The sequence below is a fragment of the Agelaius phoeniceus genome, chromosome 7 (genome assembly GCF_051311805.1).
Source record: "Agelaius phoeniceus isolate bAgePho1 chromosome 7, bAgePho1.hap1, whole genome shotgun sequence".
NCBI lineage: Eukaryota > Metazoa > Chordata > Aves > Passeriformes > Icteridae > Agelaius > Agelaius phoeniceus.
Window position 1 is genome coordinate 28300181 of NC_135271.1, and position 22998 is coordinate 28323178.

The following is a 22998-nucleotide window of genomic DNA, read 5'->3' on the forward strand; positions in this document are numbered from 1 at the left end:
TGTCACTCCATTTCTGCTGCCTTCTTCTTCTTCTACTCCCACCTCTATATATTTGTGTGGCAACCATCACCTCACTGTCCCAAGGGAAGTAAACTGAAAGTTAACAGTTCAAAGAATCTAGCAGAAAAAAGCCTATCATATATTGTACTGCATTAAGTAAACTACTGCTGGTTATACAAGGAGAACTAGTTAAAGAATAGTTCATTAAAGCATTCATAGCATTCATTCTATTACCATATTGACAGTAGCTTTCATTAATTGGAGGGAGATTTTCAAGGTTTTTCTTTATAATTTCATTCACTAGACAAATAAAAGCATACTAAATGGAGATACTACAGAATTACATATCCAGGTTTCCAACATTTCCTTATTTTAGTCTGTCGTGACTGTCATTTCAAATCTTGGGTTTCATTATAGATTGATTCTTTGCTCTTTGTCTAATCAGAAATGACTCATCACCTAAATTATGATGAAAAATTCCAATAATGGTACATTCAATCAAATTGAATAGAGCCAAAGACTTGAGGTATCACTTTCTTGAAGAATCTTCCAAATATAAATATATTATCTGTTCCAGAGAGGGATAAGTTACTACTGTTGCCTTTAAAAGCTCTAATCATGATTTTACTGCATAAAATAAAGGGGCAAAAACCAACCTGCTGACACTGAATGTTCTAGGTTCACATCATCAGCTAAAATACTCCTACTTTTTGTTACACAACATTGGGATAAGATTTTTATTTACAAATCAAAAGGAAAATGTCACCTAAACTAATGGCATGTGAAAGTCTGCCACAAACAGAAGCTCCAGTATAGGATCAGTTACCTGGATGTCTCTCTCTCTCTACAATTTTGAAGCTGAAAATAATGCAAGACAAAAAGAACTGTAGAAAAAGCTCTGATTCCTTATGCTGTCCTGAAAGCAATACACAATGATAAACAGAAATCACAAATTTGAAAAAAAAATCCATTATTCTTTACCATGAAGAAGCTATAAATAGAATTTCTAGGTAGCCCACAACTGTCAGTTCAATTCTCCTTGATCTAACTGCTGTGTACACTGCACAGCCCCATCTCTACTGAGCCTTCGCAGGGACCTGCTGGAACATCCTGACAAGAGCAGTGGTCAGTGAAGGGCCTGCCACTGACCATCAGGGAGACTGGTCTCCTTTTGTTTCCTTGGAAATGATAAAGTCCCATGGCCACTTCCAGTAGAATAGATTTAGTGAAATTGGGGAGCTCAAAGCATCACATTTGAAAGTGAAGAACAGAGGAATTGGTCATCAGGTCCATACTTGTCCTCTTCATTCAGTTCACTGCAATTGAGTAAATAACTCACAGTTCCTCTAAAAGAAAAAGCCACCACCAAACCCACACCCCAAAGTATGAACTATGCTCCAAGAGAAACAAATATTGCATGCAATTACATTTCTCTCTGTGGATTACTAAACATGGGAACATATTAAGATGTAAAAGCAAAGTGACATTCTACAACTAAAAACCAGGACAGAAACAACACCTACATTCTGCAGTACTGTCCCTACAGGCCTGTATCTATTTAATGGTATTTTAATTGTCCAAGAAGGTTGAAGTAGCTCTCTTTGAGCTGTTTTTTCAATACAATAAGGGTAGTGGCTTATTGATCTGCAAATATCCAAACAGCCCTTATCTAGCATTTGGAAAAAATTATACAATATCATGCCAGGAAAAAAAAAAAAGAAAAAACTTTACAGTAATTTTTTATTACACTTGGAAATAAAAGAGAAATAAGAAGCAGAAATTAGAGGAATGTGGGATGTTTTTTAAAAGTTCCTATCTTTGTTTGGTTTAGCATGTTTCCATACCAGCATAAACCCAGGATTCATCATTTCATTTCTAAAAGGAATGTTATTAATTTCCTACCTGGCAAAGCTGGCACACCCACGTCAAATACAAGAGCAGTAATTCAAAACTTGGGAATGGTCAGAGCCCACTGAGTCCCATATTAAAAGCAAACTGACAGCAACCAAATCTCACTCTTCACTAACACCAGGTCTGCCATGCCAGAAAAGGTGCTGGTGTGACCCATGCACTCAGTAAAAGCTTTGCCAACACAAAAGCCACTGTGACTGCTGCCACTCTGCTTTGCCTGAAAGCCCCTGGAAAGAAGCCAGGACTCAGGAACACCACACTTCCATTATGCTCCCTCCTGAAGACTGTGAAGGTAGGAGAGCATTTATGACTCACTGCCTATGCTCCACTCTGCAGATACCAGGGATATTCTGCAGTGTCCTAAACTCTACAGGCACACAGAAAAATTAAGAGTTTTAGTCACAGCGACACTATGACAGTTAACTGTTCTAATCTGAAATATTTATCCTGGAATGCTTTAGACTTTTACTGTTTGCCCATCTGAAAGGGCTGAAAGGCCACAAAAGCCAATTATTACAGAAATACTTTAGCTCTAATATACAGATTTAATGTAATATGAAAAAATGCATCCTAATTGAGGTGATTTAATAAATGCTTCAAAACTGAAGTATTGACAAAACTTCAGGGAAAGGGAAAAACATCACACCCATATTGGGTCACTCTGTCCTTCTGAACTACAAATGAAGGTTGAAATATGCAGGGAGCTAAAGGAGCAAGACTTCTTTCCAGGAATTAACTAGCACCACCAGAAATGCCAGCACTTCCTGACCACCTACAAGCATCCCCAGACAATTACTGTATAAATACTATTTCTATACATGACAACTGTCATCACAGAAATCCAGATTAATTATCTAAGTAGCATATTCACACATCAGACAAAGAAGCAGAGCTGAATCCTAGATGCCTTTTTCAGAGAAAGACAGCTCCAGTATATCTTGATTTACAAGCTCACCTTGGAAAATTGCAATTAAAAAAAAAGTCCATGTATTAGTACAGCCAGTTCAAGGATATTACACATGTATGTATTTGTTACCAGTGAGACTCATTGAAATCAACACTGACATTTAATGGGTCTCATTTCTTACTCAAAAGATACACGGAAAACACAGAAATCCTCACCATGATTTACCACACAAAAGAAACAGACTTGTTCCTCAGGAACACATCACATACAAAGCAAACCCACCAAGGAGAAAACAGTGCTGTGAAGTAGTTATTCATTGGAAGAATCTGACACACTTATGAAGATTGAAGCTGCTGCAAAAACGCTTCAAAGCTGCAGATGCTGCTTGCATTGCCTTTCTTGAACCAGAAAAGCCACTATTAGAGCCAGAACAAATAGAGCACATAATGACCAAATACATCATCTTTACATCTGCAATGCTACAAACCAAGTCTTTAAAGCCACATGGGAGATAAGGGTGCAGCAGCTCCCGGCTAAGGCAAAATACAAATCACTTAAAGAGCACCTTCACACTTCATACAAAAAATCATCAAAGAAAAAGCCCCTCAGAATTATGAATAAATTGCTGTTTTGTTACTTCTTTGGGAAAGCATTTTAGTCATAATTATTCAAGTACCAAAATGGAAAACTGAGCATTCTAAATATCATAAAAAATTGTTTTCTCTTAGTACAGATAATCAAATTACTATTTCTCAAAAGCTCTTCACATGCTCATATTCACTGATCAACTGTATAGCATTATCCAGTCATTGTTGTTCAGAATTCAGAAAGAAAGAAAGGAGAAAGGCACATGATATGTGAGTATGAGCTCCTTGCTGGGGCATATGCCTCCAAGGCACTGGGGTACCTCAAGACAATGGTGACAGGCTTGCTCTCTTGGTAGCATCATTCATTCTTTTATCTCTGGGATTTTTACACAATAGGATTTATGATGTTGGGTGTATTTCTGACTTCTGGCCACAGCAGGTATTTTTACAGATGTTCAGGAATTATTGCCCACTGCAGAACTGCATGTGATGTGATTCAGTAACACGGGTGGTTTTGTTGCCCACAAAATTCAGTCTCACTACCCAGTGTGCAACTAGCCAATAATGACACACTTGAGAGAGACCTGGGTGCTCAGTGGTATTCCCCAAATCAAGCACACCAACTAGCAAAACGTTTTGCAAGTTGTACATTTTAGCAAACAAAGGAATTTGTATGTATTGACTACAAGTTACATAGTTTTGTTATTAATCAGTATTCTATCTTCTATTGGCTAATGATTCTCTCATTTCAAATGCTAAACAGTCCACGGCTCTCTCTCACTTCTTCTGAGCCGGTGATCCTGAGTCTGGTCCTGATCTCCCCCTGCTGGAGGCACCTCTTACCCAGCCGGAGCTGATCCAGCACAGTTGCTGAGTTTGTTTTATTAGTTTCTGCCTTACCTTGAGAGTTCTGCCAAATGTCCTCGTGGCTTGTAAATTCTGCTTTCTTTGTGTCCACTACCCTTCTTCCCAAGCTTTGGCAACCCTCTGAGATCACCGATGCATGTCAAGCCTTAAACCTTAACAAGGCAATTCTACCAACAAGTAATTTGTAAATTGTCTTTCAAACACCTAGGCATCACTTGGACCTTGTTGGCTGCTCTCTGTTTCACACATCAAATCTCCCTTCTTGCTATTTAAGCTTGAAAATATAAAAAGATAAAACATCAAAGAACATCCTTTCATAAGTAAATCTTACATATTCCACATTTGCAACAGTTACTTCTGCTTCTGTCTTGTTATGTTTCTAAATGGAATTGGTGTAAGCAGAGAGTAGAATTATTGCAGATGATGCAGTGCAGATGAATTAGATGGTTGCAGGAATTTTAAGTGGAGGTTTTTCTGTTGTCTCACGTAGCACACCAAGCAAGACATCCATCATCTCTTCCTAGACTTAAATATTCCCTAATGCCTACAAAAGTGCAGCTCTGTTCTGAGAGCTGCCTGAAAAAAATGTAACTTGACTAATTTCAAAATATAAAACCTCATTATGTAGTGATTAAAAAAAGTTTTAGGTGTCAGTCCTAGAAGCATATTTTGAACTGCACTGCACAGAAAAGTTCTGCAGCCAGTGCTGAGTTAGCAGCTCTCAGTTATGGCATGCATCCTAGCAAATATCCCATCCCAGTTTGTTCTGTATCATCTGCCACAGTAACAAACTTTTCAGAAATACCAGGAATTTATCAGTGAAGTTGAGAGAGATGACTCATCAGCAGTGACCATACACCACCAAAGAGTTGAGTAAGATGGGAGAAGCTGACTGTAATCTGACTTGAACACCACAGTGACTCACCCAGCCACTTGACTTGCATATGACAAGGCACTCCAGCACAGGAACACACACAAATAAATAAATTTTAAAAGCCCACAGAGTCCCTTCCCAATCACATTAATAGCTGACATATAGAAAATGTATCCAGAATTCTATTTTAATCTAATAAAAATAATAATACATAGAGATCTTCTGAGCAATATGGGGTCAGAAGAATGGAAAATAAGATCACACAGGCTGCATGTAGAAGAGACAATGGAAGAGGAAAAAAATATTTCTACAATTACAGAATCATAACTTTATTTTTCAAAAGGAGACCATCATAAATGTATTTTTTAAACACAGAAATTCTAGGTGTAGAACTTAGAATTTACTGAACAACTCATAAAATATACAGCTTTGCAAAGTATAAAGTACCCAATTTTTGTAGTAAAGACTAAATAAACCCTTTTCTTATTTTTATATCTATTTATATTTTTAGTCAAGAGACAAAAATTATAAATCTTTATGTGCACATACCATAAAAAAGATTTTTATTCCAAGGGAGAGAGAGAAAATAAATCAAAACAGTTCAGTAAAATTTATACTATTCCCTCAATGTTAAGGAAAATACCCTAGGTCTCTGTTTATTATTTATAACATCTATACGTATCTTCATTTAAAGATATGAAGAATTTTATCTGCAACTACACTTCAAAAATGTACTGTTCTTCATTCAAATAAATAAATAAATACCTCTATTTATATAAACAGAGATTCCTTTTGCTGAGGACAGTGCAACCAAGCATTATTTTCATTCTATTTATTTTTACCTTAGACATAAGAGTAAATTTTTTTATTAGCTAGGTGCGTCCTAAAATTAACCTCCTAAATTTGCATTTAGCCTTGATTTAGACTTGAAATTTAAATAAGCAACAATTCTCAATGGCAGACTTGATGCTCTTACAAGAAACCTGCTCCCATTCCCACAGTGGGGTGGCTATTGCATGTGCCCAGTCACTGCAATTGCTTCCAGCTTTATAAACAAGCTTCACAGGGCAAAAAAGGAACCCCAACCAAGTGCAGATCCTCTAACAGAAAAAGACAGGTCCTTTTAAGAGGGATGTTCTGAAAACTTAATTTTGAGACACAGGAGAGGGAAACCTGTATAGGTGCTTTTATGGAGTGGGTTTCTCATTTTCTGTTACTTTGGTAGCTGATATTTGCATAAGAAGCTGATAGAGCCATCAGAACTTTACCTTTCCTTCAGGAGATGCTGGTGAGATTACAATATAAAAAAGACAAGAACAGAAGTTGGATACCATGAAGTAGAAAATAAATTCATGTCAACTATTAAGCTATTTAGGGAAGAGAGATGAGCTTTTCTGTAGCTGGCATTAGAGCTCTGTAACATATAAACCTGATTTCTAAACCAAATTGCACATGCACAAGTCCTTTGTCATTTTGACTGCTCCCAGTAGCAGCTACATTAAAAGCATCTGATAGAGCAGAGCACTACAGCAACCAGCAAAAATGAGATTTTAATATATTAGAACACGCCTCAATGTAAAGATGTTTTTGATGCCATCAGACCACACTACCGGAGAGGAAAAAATAAAAGCTTCGAAGATTACATCATTCATAATGAAATTACATAGCAGAAAAGCTGTTAAAGTAGAACACAAACACTTCTGGACAAGGAATATCTTTCTGTAAAAATTGAACAAGCTAGCACCTAAGTGGCAGAAGAAACTGAGTCTTAAGTTAGACCTCAGGTAGTTAAAATTCAAACACATACACCCCACTCAGGAAAAACACTGAAGAAAATATTTCATAGAATTGTAGAACGGTTTGGGATGGAAGGGACCTTAAAAATCATCTAGTTTCAATATTCCTTATTTCCTATTTAGTCTATCGTGTTATTCTCTTCTCACAGCCTAGCTTTTATTTTGAAAGACTTCCACATAACTCTTTACTGGCTGAAAAAAAATAGTCAAGTTCTAAACCTATGAATTGCTCTGAATTTATTATATAAAGCTCAAATGTTCTGAACAGATGGAACAAGTATTTCATACAGCACATGAGCTATCCAAAAATTCACGGGCTATATATGTATAAAATAAGGGAAATTAGGTGGGTTAACAGCAGGGAAGTAGCTAGAGGATCTCTGTGCGATGTAGCGACGTGACTGTGAGCCCTTTGTCTGGACGGGTGCCAAGGCCTCCCCACAGTTATCCTAGCTGTAAATAGGTAGTTCTTCATTCAAGCTGAGAAGAAAAAAGGCAGACAGATGTGCTAGCAGCCATATTGCTCCCTTGTGAGCTGTTGGCTGCAAAATACAAGTGGGCCTTAACCACACAGGATCAATAAGCAACTGAATCCAGAAGAGATCTTTGCTAGGTTTTGTTTTAGGGAAACTTACCCAAGTATCAAAGCATCAATAAGTCTGTTGGTTTCTTTATAATTAACAAAAACTAAAACAAATAACAACACAGATTTTTCAGCAAAACAGAGTTAACAAATCTCATTAGTTAATGCAGCTTTAATGTAAGAGCATTACATGCGTGAAAAAAAGATATTTCCCATTTTTACCCATTTACACTGCTCCTCCAGCATCGCCCATGTTTTCTTTCTCCCTCATTTCTTTTCTAAATGACTTTGTTCTGTTTAAGTGCTTCTTCCACATGGACAATCTTTTCTGCCAGATTTTTTCCACTTCTTTGTTCCTATACCCAAAACGCAGAGCATTCCCACCTCTGTTTCCCACAGGATTCCTTTCTTTGTTCATGTTGCCCTTTTTTTTATCCTCTACTCCTCTGTTTACTCTATGCCTTTGCTTATTTTCTACCACTTCAGCAGAAGCGAGTCCAAGCAAAGATGAAAAACAAACGGGAAGCAAAACCATTCCTTTGCTAGTTGACGGTTTTGTGCATGGAAGTGTGCCATTTCTGGGAGAACAGTCCAACTGGCATCACAGCCTTCCCTGTGGCACTGGACAACGATGTTGTGTTGCTCAGGCAACCATTCCTAATTGGCTTTTGGGATGCTGAGAAAACAAGATGTATTTTTTGTTGCTGGTCTGTCTGAAGGTCACAGTAGCGTGGTGACACTGCACACAGGTTGCTGCCACAGCAAGTGAGGCACTGAAAGAACCACATCAGGCAGCCCTACGAGCACAAACACATCAATCACACAGAAAACCCCATCCCTTCTGCAGCCTCCGTCGTGTAAAACAATGTGTACAACAGTTGTCATGCAAGACTACAACAACTACTATGCCAGAGACAATGTTATTCTAGACTCATGCTGAAAGCAAATCTGAATGTTTCTCCTGGCTTGAAAAATTAGACATAAAAAAGGCGCTATTTATATCTAACAGTATCCTACCAGAAACAGATTGTCAACAACAGTTTGGCAGGGCACCGTGAACGTCTTTTAGAAATTGGGAAGAAAAATCTTCAGAATGTAAACGTCTGCTGAAACAAATGAAGACAGAAGCTTTAAGAGCAAGAGCTACTGCCTCAAAGTTCCTCCAGAGGGTTCATCTCAGTATATGTATATTTTGCATCTTAAAAGAAACACACCATATGCTAGGATGACTTTTCTTAACTAGAAAAGTCTGCCTTATATTTTTGGAACAAGCAAGTTTTTCCTTGGGCATGTTTATTGACATGTTTCATAAACCTCAAATCCTTAACTGAAAAAAAGAACCTATTTTGGCTGCATGAGAAGCAGATTCTTTTTTAGTTCAGAGACCGAGAGGAGGAAGGAAGGAGAAATTTCAAGTTAAAAATACTTTTAAACATCAAGACACACCAAAATGAACATTTCATTGAAAATACATTCAGATAAAATTTCAGTTTCCCAAAATTTTCTCCCTTTTTACCTTTTATGAAAAATATTTTTAAACTTAATACAAATTCAGTAACAAAGGCAAAAAACTGAAGCATTTTTCAGAGTACAACAAACCAATAAATTGCACTTCCTTATCCAACAGAGTCACAAATCCTTTTCTGTGGATCCCTGAACTGTCTCTCTATTTTCTGCAGGGCCCACAGGAGGCTCAGATCCACCTGAACCTCCCTGGCTTCCCTTGGCCCCAGAGCCATGCAGAAACTTACAGCCTATCCTCTAAGGCTAGCAGAAGGATGGGAAATGGCCCACATTTTTCTTTTAATTGTGTTTACTCTGTTTTCACTTTGGTGTCTGCCCTGCACCATGAGGTTTCCCCAGCCCCCATTACTGGATGGGATGTCTCTGGGTTTCTTCAAGCCTACACACACTGCAGCACTCTATTATAAGCATGTACACGTGCCAAATTTAAGGAAGAGACTGGACCAGCTGGGTGGGTGGGGGACATAGGTATTTTGAGCTCCCTGTGATGCTTCCCAGTCCAACAGCAGGGGGAAAGCTTGGTAAGGGCAGGATGTTGTGCTCCCTGCCCTGAGTTACTGCCATGGGCAGGACACCAGGCTCAGCAGACCCGATGCACCACATCCAGCCTGTGCTCATCTTTCATGTCTAGGAGAGGCAAAAAATATTTTCAAACTCATTAGCTGTATTTTTCAAAGGATCCTGTCTTAATTACTTTTTCCACCACAGATAATCTCAGTTCCCAATGCCTGGGAATAGCTCCCACTATACAGAAAAAGAGATAAAACTCTAGAAATCTTGTACTTATTTATCCACAACTGGTCAGAAAGCTCTCATATACTGTTTGTTTAACTAGATTTGCTTGTACTTGCAACTATTTTTGTCAAAATAACTTTCTTAGCCTCCATTATTTCCACAGTGGGTGGCTCCTTCCATGTGTTTCACCTTTTCAGAAATATTCCCCTATCCGAGGAAAGCACTCCAGTTCTCTAACATAAGCAAGCAGATTTTACCACTGAGAACACTTGAACAAGACCATCTGAGAGGCCCACATCACAGAAAACTGACTATCAAGATGTTCTGCATCCCAAAACACAGCCACTAGTACTTAAAACACCAACAAGGTCAACAATGTCCTGCCACTGTCACTCAGGGGCTTTCAACTTCCACAAAACATACTCAGAGGCATTTTCAGGTTCATAATGACACTTTAACATACACAATATAAATAGATATGACAAAACATTCTTATTTAAGCCTGGAGGAAGAGACAAGGGCAGTCACATTTCTCTATTATAAATTATTATGCACTCTGAAACATTAATGAAACAAATGACATTGGTGGACTGTATTCAGAAGATAAATAACAGGAAAATTAAAGACTTGTCTTTAGAACTACATCTATTGGAAGTGTGTTAATTGTGTTAATTTTCTGAAGAGCTGTGTGAGCAAATGATGAGTTACAACTTTACTTGCACAAATTTGGTGTTACAAAGAAAAAAGGTAACTCTTGTGGGTTTTTTCTATTTGCATTCTGTTTTCAATTGCGAGCCAATATATGGAAGACACTTTTCCTTGTACAGTATTTATGGGCAGACCTCAAAGTTTGCTATGCACACATAGCTCCTCATCTGTCTCAGGAGGGCTCAAGGAAGACACTGCTTGCACCCTTCAAGCTGCAGGACAGAGATATTAGAGACTCATAGGCTCTTGCTGCACTTGTGCGTCCCTGATGATTGCCAATAAAACAAGCATTTTTAAGGACTTTGTACCATACATAAAAGCAGGAATATAAGAAGATGCCCAAAATAAATTAATGCACACTGTAAGCTATCAAATTATTTTAAAAGCCCTTTCATTCTTATATCAAACAGACATTTCATAAAATACACTAGCACCAAAATGAACAGCATCCTCTAGACATTCTGTACAGACAGAGTCAAGAGAAAAAGCATTTGTGGTCTCTTTTACTTAGACTAAAGGGTGACCTAAATTAACACTGAGTTAAAGATAACAAAAAGACCTCCAGCAGTAAGCAGCTGAGCATAAATCTGATTGTTTCAATTACTGTCATCATGATTTCTCAGAAGGAAGCAGCTCAGCCTTCACCTGCAATTCTGTTAGGACTGATTCTCAGCCTGGAAAGGGGGCATTTATCACTGCTGGGTGTATACTCATGCTCAAGACAGGATACTAAAAATTTTCTTTCATGACGACATCTGACTTCATTCACGTAACACAAATCCCTCAGTTGCCAGGATTCCATCCACACCTCCAACTTTGCTGTTAACAACCACCATAAGATTTTATCTGTGATCTTGGCTGAGCCAAGAAGATGTGCTGGCTGACACAAACTCCAGTCAAGCTGAGTTCATTAAGTATTCCTCCTCCCTCTGCTCATTGACTTTGACAAATCAGGGAGCACTGTTCCCACTCAGAGTTTCTTATTCCCATGTAAGATGGTTGACAAATTTGGATTTTCCAGAAGAAGCTCAACAAAATATGGGCAGAATTCTAGTGATAAACTTGCATGAATAAAACTGGCGACCAAACTACAAGCATTCCCTTTTCTCTTTTCAGGAATCACACATTTATGAAACAAATTATTTAGGCACCACCACCACCACCAAAGCAGAAAAATAATAGAAGGGTTCACTTCATATTTTGCTAGCAATGAAAACCTACATATAGAATCACAGAATGGTTTGAGTAAAAAGGAACCTTAAAGATCATCAAGTTCCAACCCTCTGCCATGGGCTGGGCACCTTTCACTAGAGCTGATGGAGCTGCTCAGAGCCCTGTCCGAACTGGCCTTGAACACTGCCAAGGATGGGGCAGCCACAGCTGCTCTGGGCAACCTGAGGCACCCTCATAGTGAAGGATTTCTTCCTTACATCTGACCTTAACCCACTCTTGATCCGTTTATTTACTTGCTCCTTGTCCTGCCCCTTTAGGTAAGGACAGGTGCTATAAAGTCTCCCTGGAGCCTTCTCTTCTCCAGGCTGAACAAACCCAACTCCCCCAGCCTGTCTTCACGGGAGATGTGCTCCAGCCCTCACAATTTGTGTCAGAGGCTCCAACTCAAGTCCTCAGGTTTTTCTGAACTTCTAATGCCATGGTTTGAAGTTCAGCATCTCCTTTTTAAGCTTCCTGTTTGCCTACTGATTTCTTAGTTGCTGAAAAATCTCCTACTATTATCTGGCAACAACATCTAGGCATAAGAATAGTCCTGAAAACAATACTTTATGCAAGATTAATGCCAGAAGTATAAACAATAAAATGCTAATAAAATATTAAAAGCCATAAAAGATAGCAAAAATATAGAAATAGAGGTGAAATTTCTCCCTCCCCTCCTTGTTACTATTCACAAATTATAAACTCAGTATTTGTAAATTCATTAGAATAAAAAGCATTGATTCTGAGTAATCTATCATTTAGAAACTGAAAATCTATTGTGATATACATAAATGCTATCCCAAAAAGATTTTTATCAGCATTTGTAATACTTTCATTATCATAAGTAAATATATCTTGAGAAAGTTATACCAGAAAACTGAATTAGAACATCCAAGTTCTACTCAAAAGCGAGACTTAGTGTTTTTCCATTCAAACATTTCATTAATGTGTATATTGCCACAGAATGAACAAGATACTGAACTAAGACACTTTTTTTAAGGTACTTTAGGACAATGTCATACCTCAACATAGTACAGTATTTTGTTACCCTTGACATTTGTTTTATCTCAATACCGGCTTTCAATTTCTGTTGCAATTTTTGCAATTTCTTTTTCTTCCTTGAGAGGAGAAATTACTCCAGCTGTAAGGACAACAGTAATTTTCTTAAGTAACTCAGTTAATTTTTTCAACGTTCTTCAGTCCTTCACAATAGCTGGTAAATCAGCATTTAGCCAAATATGTGTCAGTAACCCCAGCCAAGATGCCCATAGCCATTTACACAGAAGAGAAACTCCCCTGCTGTATGCAATACCTGTTCCAAAATTAATCAACACCAGAAGATAGCAGTAAAATAATTCTTGAAAGACTACCAAGCAAATACACTAAGGAAGTACAAAGGACTCGTAAGGTTAATTGCATTACTGCTACATAGTGACACCTGATAAATATGTTTTGGGACAGCTTTCCAATTATAAAAAATCTAAAAGGCAGCTTAAAAACGAGGGGAGAAAAGCACTGTAGATATTCAGTTGGAAATTGCAGTGTTCCAGAAAGAAATTTTCAAATTCATCCTTATTTTCTCTGATTTTTAACAAGCATCCTGAAACAGGAAAACTGTACCTATTTTTAAAAGCAGACCTTTGCCTGTGCATTTGGAAAACTTAGGAAGGTCATTTTCCTTTTCTTTTTCACTCTACAGATCCAGGGCAGTGGTCTCCACTTCCCCAGTCAGACCCTCAGAAGACAAAAGGCTACGTAGAGTACAAGTCTATAGTAGAAGTTTGAAACCTACATCCATTCATTTCCTTCAAATATTTATGGTTTAGCCTTTGAAATTATTTGTAAAATGCCTATTATGTCTCATAATATTTTTGTTTATAAAAATTAAATGCAAGACCAGACCCTGCAAAGCACCAGTACTTAAACACTGATAAATGTCAGTGACTACAAAGATAACATGAGCCAGCACATTCCCAAGTAAGTCAAAATCTAAGCCATGATAGGGATCATTTTCAGTTTCCTACAAAGTTTAATTTCCTCAAATAAAATATTCACCCTCTTAGTTGAACAAAGGCTTTTAAAACACACACAGTTGCATCATGATTTGATTATTTAATTCATAAGTACAAGCAATGGCTGGTCATGGGAACGACAAGCACTAAGTACACACTATACAAAATATAAAGATAAATTAAAACCAGCTGTCTGGGAAGCACACAGAAGTCTGAGAAGACTGGAAGCTTCACACTTCCTCATTTATCTTTTAATGGAAAAAATTGACATTAGCTGAAAAAGTATTGATTTTCTGTGCTGTTACCTGTGGGTAACTAAAGATTTTAAATTCATTTTTGCAGCATACCAAGACTGCTTAAAAAGAAAAATTTCACAGAAGTCTGCTTGAATTACTTTCTGGGTCTCACAACACATACAGACATTTATTTCTGTTAAGACTTGTCCTCCTAAATGAGAAACCTGCATTTGGAAGTTGCACCATTATGTTTAAATCTGCTTCAGCATGGCTGAGATGTATAACCCACCTTGACAGAAACACCAACCTAAAGTGCAAAAATATTTCACTTGCTGCTAAGAAAGAAGAAATGGCACCTTTCACTGCTTCTAGGCATAAGAGATGGCAGGAAAATAACCCATTTTCCTGGGTATGCTTGCACTGTGACTATCCAGGCCTTTTGTTCTCCAAGGTTTTTTTCCTTTTATACCCCCAGCCCCTGGCACTGCCCCCCAAGGACCTCAGGAGAAGCACACAGGCGTGGCAGCTGGAGGGAACAGGCATGGAGCAGCACCAGCCTGGCCAAAAGGACATGCTTGTGTCACCAGGGAGCCTGGGCACAGGTCTGCAATTCCAGGAGCAGTGAGTTAACAGGTGGGGACTGACCTGTGCAGGACAGGCAGAATGATAGAGAGGACAAGAGCTGTGGAAGATGTCTCAGTGCTGGAAAGCCAGAAGGGATGAACACACCCGTGATGCATTTGGATTTTAAAAAATTAGTTTTCAAAATAAGTTTGTACTCATTACATTTCTTTATAAGAAACTAAATTTCACCTACAAACAGATTTAGCAATGTTGGTGGTTTTCTCCGTGTTATATCACACAGCTATGACACATTTTTCATGGCAAACCACCCAAGAATCAGCCAAGAAAGCAGAACTCTGTGTTCCTCAAGATATCTGCAGCCTTAAGAGCAGTTTGTTTCCACTAGTTTCCAAAATGGGAAGGCTGCCATAGATGTTGAAGAATAAAATCTCGGAAGCTGCCATACCCCCCCACGAGCATGCTCAGTGTTTCTCAGCACTGAGCGCAGGGCCCACAACCAGACAAAGCACAACACAAAACAAAAACATAATTTTTAACTATGTTCATTGCCTTTGAGCTTATGCAATGGCATAAAAAAAAAAAAAGCTTCTTTCTTATGAGATACTGCCTTTTTTCTATAGAGATCTATGAACCTAATATACATCAATCACAACCTCAATAGTTCTGGTTTACTGTATGTAAAGCCCCTTTATCTGGTGTTAGCTAGAGCTGCTCCCCTTAGGGGAAATCCACCACGTTTATCAAGTTATTGTTATTATCTACCTGCATTTTACACAGCATTATTCCTTACTCCATCTTTGAAATTATTTTTAACTGATTTACTACAAAAAGACGTGAAAAAGAATGAAGAAAATGTAGAAGATTCAATGGATTCATACTTTACAAAAGAATTCTGTGTAACTTTAAAATAATTCAAAGAGTCAATAATATCTAGAATAGTAAAGAGATAGAGCACAGGTTTATGACTGGTATTTGACAGCTTTATGCAAGATGACAGAGCTAAAGTGCTCACAAAGTTAAGAAGAAAGCATAAAAATCTGAAAACACTGTATGAATCTTTAAAAATGCTGAAGAACATTGAGGGGGAAATCTAATCATGAATATATCAGAAGGTAATTTCACCAGAAATACCATAAGGTGGCAGGGAATAATAGTATCTCCATGCCTTTGCACCACAAGGCAGCAGCCAAGGGCCAGTACAGCTCTGGGCTGGGAAGGCAGCAGGAATCAGAGCTGGAGGCAACAATCCCTCCCTCCTTCCCTCTCTGCCCCGTGCTGCCCTCATACAGAGCAACATTCCAACTATTAGAATGTGCTCCTGTCAGAGAGGACAAGTGGGTGTTTGGCTCTACAAAGGTCATACAGCTGGGAGAAAAATGAGGCACTCAGCAAGGCACAAAACATCAGGAGAACCATGAGCAGGGATCTGTTACACAGCCTCTGCAGATCTGCACTGGGCATCTCAGCTGGAAACCTAAACCCAAGGGTATTAAGAAAAATATCACAGCTTTAGGAAAGGCCACATGATTACAACTGGCTGTTTTAGCTGAACGTACTCTTTCTAGATTGATGTTACATTGTTTTGGCCAAAACACTATGAAAACCCAAAGAAATTGATGAATAGGAATTCATTCATTTTAAAGGCAAAAAAATCTGACACCCTGTCCTCTTCCAAATGTAGTTCAGAAAATTTAGATTTGCAGCAGGCAGGCAGACACACAGCAGCTGTGATGGAAAGGGTAGGAGCTATGAACCCAAGCTGCCATGTCATTGCTACATTTCAGAGCATCTGCAGATCCAACCAAAACCTTTGCATCACCAGAAAAGGCAATTAAAGGCATATCATAGATTACTTCTGTTTCTTTCCCTTAAACTCACAGATACTGCACAACCATTTGGAGCTACTGGGGAATTCTGTAAGGGTCTCAGGGTTGGTCAGCAGGGCTAATTCTCACCCTCATTTCTGACTTGGTTTGAGGCCTCCCCCAATAATCCTCAATACACATCAAAAGAAAGAAAAACCATTATTGTATTATTTAGAGACTGAAGCCACTCTTTTTATTAATTGCAAGCTCTGTCACAAAACAGTATTTATGGTGACTGGGCAAGAGGCAGAGTATGCAGCTACTAGAGAAAATACCTTGTTTGGGTTTTTTTGAAGATTATTTTGCATTGCAAATAATAATTGCATTGCCTTGCATGTCACTGAATTGCATACTGCAAACTGACCATGGGTTTTGTATGTAGGCTACGCTACCAATTATTAGGAGAACCAAGAAAAGCCTGCTCAGTGGAACAGCATGTAATTTACATTTAGCTTTCCACAGCATATTTGCACACCCACACAATATAGGTCACAGTTAGGGAGAGTTAGAGAACTCTTTTTTTTTTTTCCCTTCAGTCAGAGAATGCATTATTTTTCCCCATGATTATGTCACCCAGGAATATTACACCAGGTAGCAACTGTGACCTGCCTAAACTTCCTGGAAGTTACACACAGAGCAGAGTTGTCAGGCACAAGTGAATGTGGAAAGACAACTTGTATTTAACTGACAGGAAGGGGTAGGGGGGAAAGGAGATGGATTTTTGCATTCTTCAGTCATTACATAGAACGAAAAATAATTTGTCTGGCTACAGACAGACTCATCCTCTGACTGCTCTACAGCTCTATTTCACATCATTCCTATCCTTCTGTTTTTAGTAAGCATCTTATGAAGCTTGTTCTCCAGAAACAGAATAAATTCCAGAAGCATGGATTTAAAGAGAAAAGCAACATAATTACTTACCAGAGGGATGTATATGTCATGCTCACATTGGGGTCAGAGGGACTTCACGATGACTCAACACCAACTGCTGCTGTTTCGGATCTCAGCAAGCTGCTTTATGTTGAAGCTTCTTCCTTTTAACTAAGTATCATTTCCACCATTAGCCACCACTTTCTCACCCAGCTGAGCCACTCTACTCTGAAAGAAACATTTGTCACTGAACTAACCACTCCAGCTTCCCATTTTCAAGATGGAAGTCCCTTTATCTAGTCCATTTCTTGCCATTTCTGTAGCTCTCCATCAGTGATCCTGCCTTTCCATTTTCCCTAGATCTATCCTTACCATGTGACAACACAGCTAACTGGCTCTCTAAATACCAACTTATACAAGAAAATAAGTTGCTCTCCACCATTTTCCCTCAAAATAAATTAATTAAAGAAACTTTTATCTTGTGCCTAAAATCTCAAAAATTGCAATCTAGGAAGATAAGCCACAGTCTCTCTGGGTTAATTGCTCTCCCACTTCTTATAACACTGCCATTTCTTTCCAAACAAGGTTGAATTTGATTTTCAAAGACAGAAGGGAAGAAAGAGTTAAACGCTGCTTTCCTGAAAAAAGATCAAAAGGATGCCACACATCCCTGAGAAGGTCAGCTATAAAAATCCTAATAAAGTGGGGCTGCATTTGCAGCCCCACTGCAGATGCAGGTTGACTACACACAGGACAGACACAGTAAAGGCAGAGAGAAAACAAGAAGAAGAATCACCAGCCTGGAACCATTCCTGTAGGATGTTAACAGAAACTTCTCTTGACCCAAATTCCATATCACATCACCTTATCCATACTGGGTTGTCACAGGAGAAGAGGTTGGGGTAGCAACAAGAATTGAGAGACACCGCTGCATCACATAATCTGAATAAAATAAAGTCATGTTATATTAAGCAGGATGAGTGTGGCATTTCTATCCCAGCCTGTCTAGTCCATGATTCACAAAAATCAAGACCCAGGCGACCCTGCCACAAGAGATGCTGAGGAACAGAATGCTCACTGCAGCTGCTCAGTGTGTCCAAGTGCTGACCAGTGGCCTGGACCCCACACCGAGCTGTTCCCTTCCAAGTGGCATGGCCCTTGTCATGCTTCCCCACACCTGGGGCTACTGCCTAAATTTCTCTCATTTATTTATTATTTAGCCCTTTCTGATTTATACTGTCAGCATGAGCCACGAAAGTCCCACCAATTTCACTGCCCATATCTAAGGTCAATCAGCACCAACATTTCTGTAACTCTTCAGGCTCCCACTGCAAACATTTTGCAGGAAGCAGGAACTGCTACAGAGCAAAGCCCTTCTATTGCCTTTTTCCAGTATTGATCAGGTCAGCTGCTGCTGGGCAGATGCAGCCAAGGCCTCCTCTGTCTGAGCAGGTAGGCTTCACTCCATGGCACAGGTTTCATACAGACTCTTCTTTGGGCAACCTGAGCTCGTTAGATTTTCTGTTGAGAAATGTTTCAGTTCATCATCTGAAAAAGTGTATCACATTTCAAGATAAGGTTTCTTGAAATTGATCTTTAGATCATTCTTAGACAAATGTTACCTACTTTGGGCTGACTTGTTTTCATAACAAAGCAGTCCCAGATCTATGCTCTACTCTACTGATGTAAAGGATCCAATTCATCATTTTAACACCTCTGCATCCTTCACAACCATACTGTACCTTTTACTTGCTTCCTTCAACAACTATGCTGATGTGGCAAATTTAACACACAAACACACACACAACCCAAAAAAAAAGTATGCATTTACTTTAGTATTCCACTATGAGGGATTTTTTTAAATCTCATTAAACTTAGCTTACGAAAGAAACACAAGCCTGAAGGAAATTCTTGGAGAAATTCCTTTTTGAAGTCTAATTACCCAGAGTAACATTTCCCATGAAAATTATCTACAGAAACTGCTGCCTTTTCCCATACCAAGATAGTCAAAAGCTTCAAAATCAGAAAACATTTAGTTACAAGGAAAAGAAAAAAAAATTAAAAACAAACTTTCAGAAATCTCTAGGAACAGTTTGATTTGTTCAGTGTTTTAAAAAAATATTAGAAAATACAGGAGTAACGTACAAGTATTTGCCACCCTATACATGAGGCAGAGGGGCTAATTAAATCATTAGGACAGGCTCATTTTATACATACACACACATTAAAAATATAAACACACACATCTTTAGCAGCTGGCAGTTCCTTCCTGTCTCCCACTGCAGGGACAGCAGGATCTCCAGCATGGCACAGGCACAGAAGGCTGCCTAAAGCCCTCCTGAGACAAAGCGCCATGGTAAAGAAGCATAAATTCCCAGGGAAAAACCCTTGCTGATATCCCATGTGCTTGCAAGAACAAGAACAAAATCATTCACTTCCACCACACTAAGAAGCCTATCGGTAGGCTGTGGCTCAGCTGAAATGTATAGCACCCAGGGGTACACACACACCTGGGCCAGAGGAATAAAGGAAGATGCAGTATGAACACTCTCTGCTCATCCCCAGAGTGGCCTGGAGAAAGAAGTGGCACAGGAGAGCAGTCTCATGCCTGCCACCATTTGCAATAGAGCAGGAGGCCAGAGACTGCCCTGTCACACCAGTCACAGAGCTTTAACTTTCCACAGCATGGCAGCGTTGTAATAATGTAATATTTAATGTCATAATGTCCAAATCGCTTCTCAGATGGAGAGCAACTCTGACACCTGTGAGTAAAGTTGTGTTTTGATGGCTGTATAAAAACACCTCTGAGCATATAAATATATAGAGTACAGCCCTTCAGCACTTGGGAAAAAACCCCACATGCATTCCTACAAGTATATGCAAAGAAGTGTTCACATCACAGATATTTATGAATGAGCTCCCAGAATGGGCTAAGAGCAAAATATCCCAGCAACAAGCAAGGCTGCAGCCAAGGCCCCCCACAGTACAGCTAAAGGTGCTCTGGAGGATCTGGGAGAGCAATAGCAAATTAATGGGAAGTGGAAGAAGCATGCTTGATGAACTACAGTACAACAAAGGGTGCCTTTTTCAGCCTTCAGTAGCAAGGGGAAATGTTTAGGGAAGCTTCAATAATAAACCCTCCAATACCATTTTCCAGATATCCATCCTGCCATGTACTTGGAAAGAAAAGGTTGTTTAAATATAAAACTGTTACAGTTTTCAAATCATCAGTGTTGTACACATCTCTGGTAATTTATCTAAGGTGCAGAGAAAAGATAAAGTAGTCGCCTTGTGTAGTTTTTAAACAAAAAGAAAAGAAATCAGTATTTATTACATATACATAAAAATGCTTCACTAAACATATAAGATCCATAACAATGACATCTGTTTAACCTCTAAAGGTCAAGGTCATGTCATTTACACCAAGATAAAAAGTCTAATTATAGCATCTACAGCTGTATGGGCAAAGGCTGGTTATTAGAAAAGAACTATTATAAACCAAACACAATTACACTGTAGAGAAACCATTAGATACTTGATGAGATTTTAATCTTTGAGCTGGTATCATTCTGCAAGTTAATCATCTAGAGAACAGAAAATCTGTTAGGAATGCAATTAAATGTACTAGTTCCATTAAAATTGAGCTGATATAGTTAATTGTAGTCCTAAAATAGCAATTTCCTCACACCTTCACTAAGCAATTTTTTTCATCTACTGAGTAATAGTCTATTTAAGGATCACTTTTCGCTTAAACTCTCAAATAAGATTTGTGAATACTTTTGTTCTCTCACGCTACCCCATACAAGTTGCACTGACGTTTGCTATTTGACCTTGGCTTCCTAATTTGCTCTACGAAGTCCAGCAAGGTCTTTTGTTTCAGTTACTCTTAGTCCATGGTACCTGCATTGCTGAAGCTTTCGGGAAGAAAATCACCAATGTATCCTCCCAGCACACGACAGCAATTAGAAACTGTCATGAAATGACGAGCCAATGGCAAAGCTCACGTCATACAGTCATTTTAAGCATCAGCACTTTGAGCAAACACATGATTTGCAAACATCTATTTTAATGAATACATTTTCAAAGTACTTGGAAGGGATTTGCAGCCCTGCTAGCAAATTGGGAACACAGGCCGTTCCTGCCTTTTTTGGAGAGAAACAGAATGAAAGCAAAAAGGTATCCTAAGAGTGCATCAACTTGGCAATAGCTAATCTGTAACTGTACCTCACAGACCACACAGTTTATTGGAGCATTTTAAATTGCTCTGCAGGGAAAGGCGAAAAAATCACGACTTCGGGGAGCGCCAGGGAAGCCGGGGCTGACACCAGCGCATCTCTCTGCGCGGATGCCGTTACGTAACCCCGGCCCGGCCCGGCCCCCCCGGTCCGGATGCTCAGGCTGCGCCCCGGGGCCTCAGAGCCACGGCCGGGCCGGGCCCAAGCCCCAGCCCCAGCCCCAGCCCCGGCCCTGGTCCCGGCCCCAGCCCCTGCCCCGGCCCCAGCCCCGGTCCCGGCCTCGGGCTCGCCGCCGCCGCGCCCCGGCCGCTCCCGCCTCCCCCGGCGGCCCCGCCGCGGCACCGGCACCGGCAGCGGCAGCGCCCGCCGAGCCCGGCTCCGCCGCCGCCCGCCCCGGGACTCCCCGCACGGCCCGGCCCGGCCCGGCCCGGCGCTCCAGCCCCGCGCCCCCAGCGCCGCCGCTCCGCGCCCACCTCCTGGCCGGGATCCGCGGCGCATCCCCGCTGCGGCCCGGGAGGCTGCGCCCCGCCGCTCCCGCTCCCTCCCGCCGCAGCTCCCCGCCCGCCTGACGGAGGGAGGGAGGGAGGGAGGGAGGGGGCGGGCAGCCGCAGCCCCGCCGCGCCGCCCCCCGCCCCCGCCCGCCGGCCAAGGTGCCCTCGGCCGGCCGTACCTACCTGCGGCAGCGCCCCGGGCCCGGGCACAGGTGCGGGAACAGGTGCGGCACCGCGCTGAGGAGGGGCTGGGGCAGGGATGCTCCGCCGAGCGCGGCTGCGGCCCTCTGCGCGCAGCGGCGGGGCGGTGCCGCGGCTCGGCTCCGCACCTCGCCGTCTCTCCCGCAGCCGGCCCCGGTGCGCCCAGCAAAGCCCCGAGTCCGGGTGCTGCCGGCGTGACGGAGAAAGCGGGCAGCGGCGGGGACCGCGTAACGGGCTTGGGTCATGACATCAGGTCTGGAATGAAACGGGAAAGCACGTGCTGTGCTGGAGCAGAGGGATCTCCGTGCCAGGGGCGGGAGGACGGTGCCAGACAAAGGGGTGCCGCCGAGGGACGGGGCTCTCAGCAGCAGCCTGAGCGCCTTTCCCCACCCAGGCTTGGTGACACAAGCACGACACCCAGCCTTGCACCGTCACCCTCCCGGAGTGGTCACTGCGTTAGCCGATCAATCTTTGTCTGCTGATAATGGGAGGTTGTAAAAAACCACATTACATGCGCCAGAAAGCTGCCGTAGAAATGACTCCTCTGATTTAATTTCTATTAGGTTTTTGGGGGTTGTTGTGTTTTGGTCGGTTGGATTTTTCGGGACGGGGAATTGCTTTTTTTTCCCTGTAGGTCCTCCATCACAGCTTTTTCAACATCCTTGATAGCTTAAACCCACCTTTGGAAAGGGGAAGCTGGACTAGCTTGTGTAGAGAACCTGTGGAGTGGAACAGGTCACCCTGCTGTGGAGCAGGCAGGTTGCAGGCTCATCTGTCTGGTTGTGACATGCCTCTGGCA

General features: G+C 40.8%; 1 protein-coding gene across 8 annotated transcripts in view; it reads right to left on the bottom strand.

The window, feature by feature from the left end:
- The window catches only part of OSBPL6 (oxysterol binding protein like 6), a 97583-nt gene extending 75156 nt beyond the window's left edge, over window positions 1-22427 (bottom strand). For 6 of the 8 annotated variants that reach the window (XR_013183025.1, XM_077181369.1, XM_077181370.1 and 3 more), the window contains exon 1: window positions 21981-22082. The gene's annotated coding sequence lies outside the window, so the exon portion shown is untranslated. Of the gene's footprint in view, window positions 1-17323; window positions 17564-21980; window positions 22083-22181 lie in introns of those variants that run through there. The other 2 variants (XM_077181365.1, XM_077181366.1) reach the window with 2 other exon arrangements.
- Window positions 22428-22998: the final 571 nt, after the last annotated feature.